Source organism: Callospermophilus lateralis, chromosome X (genome assembly GCF_048772815.1).
Source record: "Callospermophilus lateralis isolate mCalLat2 chromosome X, mCalLat2.hap1, whole genome shotgun sequence".
In the NCBI taxonomy this organism is placed as follows: domain Eukaryota; kingdom Metazoa; phylum Chordata; class Mammalia; order Rodentia; family Sciuridae; genus Callospermophilus; species Callospermophilus lateralis.
Window position 1 is genome coordinate 71,706,873 of NC_135325.1, and position 3,275 is coordinate 71,710,147.

General features: G+C 39.1%; 1 pseudogene; it reads left to right on the top strand.

The window, feature by feature from the left end:
• Positions 1–1,927: 1,927 nt before the first annotated feature.
• On the top strand, positions 1,928–2,907 carry LOC143639155 (sphingolipid delta(4)-desaturase DES1 pseudogene; annotated as a pseudogene).
• Positions 2,908–3,275: the final 368 nt, after the last annotated feature.

Genomic DNA, 3,275 nt, shown 5'->3' on the forward strand with positions numbered 1-3,275 from the left:
TCTTTGATGTTCTATCTATTGATCATAAACAAAATCCCAAGCCCAGAGGTTATGGTAATGGATCATCAAACCTCATCTTGACTTATAGTGGCTGCCTGAACTATTCCTCCCCAAACACCAATGTTTGCTTTTTCTAAACAGAATATTTCTCACCATAAAATAGAGCATTCTCATTGCAGGAAAAGGTCAAGTATGGATGAAAATCCTTAGCAGTACTAATGACTTTTTCAATCATATTTCTCCTTTGAATACATATAGCTTCTTTCCTTCCAGACTGTCCCTCATTTGCTTTTTGTTTCTCCCCTGCCAGCAATGCTAGAGCTACTCATACCATGATTCCAAGACAAATAAGTGGCTTGTCATTTCGAACCATAATTTCCATAAATAAGCATTTGTTGGATTTTAAGTATTTTATTATTAAATTTGCTATGTATTTGGTGCACTTCTACTCCAAATAATATTTTGTAAGAGAATTTTAATACCACTTAGACTCCATTATCATAAATGAATGCCAGCAATGTTCTTAAGAGCTGCAAATTCTGCTGCTTCACCTTCTACAGCCATAAAATCATTCACCCTACCCATGCTAATGGGGCTGGATTAATGAAGCTTTCAAAAGTGCAACATTTGGTGAAAATTAGAGAAGTACCTGAAGGACTGGTTATTTGCAAATTTACTAGCAAACAAGGTTGTGATTTTGGCTTCTTAGTAGCATGTGTATAATATCCTGCTGTATTACCTCTAAGAGGCACTGCATTCAACTCTTTGTCATCCACACTAATGAAGGGGAACAATAAAATAGATAATACAAATCAGCAGGTGACTTCCTAATTTCCTCATTAACCTGGGGAGTGGAAAGAAAGGGATATAGGAGCTGCCACAAGAGAGGAATGAAACTTGTGGGGTTTTTTTTTCTTTTCTTAAGGGTAGCCATAAGAAAAAGGAAATGCAAATGCACATGACTTGTCTGAAAACTGCTTACCTTGCCTGTTACCTGCTTCTCCCAAGAACCAGTATGCCTGCTAATCTCTTAGCTATCTGGCATGCTTACAGAGCTATTTCTCCTTCTTGCTCTGCATGTTTCCTTGCTTTAATACCTATCCCAAATCAAAGTATGCCTGTTTTGTGTTGCATTTCATTTCATCACTGCCTTATGCTTTCCAAAGTGATATAGCATATATGCTGTAATTCCTTCTCCCACATGCGCATAGCAGATCACATTAATCAGATATGTCACTTTTTCTTAGGAAGCCCAGCATCAGCTACAAAGCCATTCTCCATAGTCCAGGCAGTCATTAATGTTTCAATGAAATAAAAAATTATTCAATGAAAATTACATGATTTGAATACAAAAAAATACTTCCATAGTTTCACAAAGGACATCTCAATTATTATCATGAAAGCTCTTACACATTTCCAAGAAAGTCAGAAAGAAGATAGAAGAATCTCACAATCACTGCAGTTATATAGCATTGGAAGGATTGAAAAAAAAGAACTAAAACATTCTAAAGGCCTCAAGTAATTCAGATGGAAAGTAATAAAGTTGACTGATTTTAGAATTTTCTAAGTTAAGTATGTTAAAATACTTAAGTAACCACTAATTTTGTTATTAAAAAGATCAGTCAGTTCAAACTATTATAAGAAAGTAGAAACAAAGGAAATAGACAAGATAGGACAAGTAGAAATCCATAAGATAACATAAATAAAACCAAGTATCTCAGTAACCATTATAAACATAAATGGACTAAAGTCTCCAACTAAAATACAAAGATTGTTCAAATGAACACTTTAAAATTTCAGTTACATGGCAAGACTAGGAGCTGCCGCCATCGCAGTCGCTTCAACAGATCCCGACCTGGAGCGAGAGCCGAGACCCGGCCAGTGATCCGCCACTGCCGCCGCCACCGCCACCGCCACCGCCGCCACCATGGGGAACTGCGTGTCCAGGGAAAGTCTTCGAGTGGGTCTACACCGACCAGCCCCACACTGACCGGCACCAGAAGATCCTGGCAAAGTATCCAGAGATAAAATCCTTGATGAAACCTGATTCCAACTTGATATGGATTATAATTATGATGGTTCTCACCCAGTTGGTTGCATTTTACTTAGTAAAAGACTTGGACTGGAAATGGGTCATATTTTGGGCCTACGTCTTTGGCAGCTGCATTCACCACTCAATGACTCTGGCTATTCAAGAAATTTCCCACAATTTTGCCTTTGGCTACCACAAGGCACTCTGGAATCTGTGGAATCGCTGGTTTGGAATGTTTGCCAATCTTCCTATTGGGGTTCCATATTCGATTTCCTTTAAGAGATCACATGGATCATCATCGGTATCTTGGAGCTGATGGCATCAATGTGGATATTCCTACTGATTTTGAGGGCTGGTTCTTCTGTACCACTTTCAGAAAGTTTCTATGGGTTATTCTTCAGCCTCTCTTGTATGCTTTTTGATCTCTGTTCATCAACCCCAAACCAATTTCTCATCTGGAAATTATCAATACTGTGGCCCAGATCATTTTTGACATTATAGTTTACGACGTTTTGGGAATTAAATCTTTAGTCTACATTGTTGGCAGCATCCCTGCTTGGTCTGGGTTTGTACCGATTTCTGGACATTTCATGGCTTAACATTATATGTTTTTAAAGGGGCATGAAACTTACTCATATTATGGGCCTCTGAATTTATTCACCTTCAATGTGGGTTACACAATGAACATCATGACTTCCTCAATATTCCTGGAAAAAAAACTCCCACTGGTGAGGAAAATAGCAGCTGAATACTACGACAACCTCCCCCAGTACAATTCCTGGGTGAGAGTACTGTAGGATTTTGTGATGGATGATACAATAAGTCCCTACTCAAGAATGAAGAGGCATCAAAAAGGGAAGCAGATACTGGAGTAAATATCACCACAGCCCAAGGAATTCCTCTCTGAAGCTTTAAAATAACTGACAAAGTGAATTTTTTGCTGAAAACTGAAGATCAGTGATGCTTAGAAGCTATCATGACACAATTTCAAACTAGGATCTTCCTGCTGTTAAGAAACTAATCTGGAGCTGGGGATGTATCTCAGTGATGGAGCACTTGCCTGCAGCATGCCTGAGGCCCTGGGTTCAGTCCCTGCCATCAGGAGACAAAAGAAGTAGTAGCAGCAGCAGCAGCAGCAGCTACTCAGGCTTCAACAGACAGCCTTACCCCTTCATGCTCAGCTTTACTCATTCACTGTAGTGTCGTACCTGGAGGGTCTTCACCCATTTGTCATTTTGTAAAC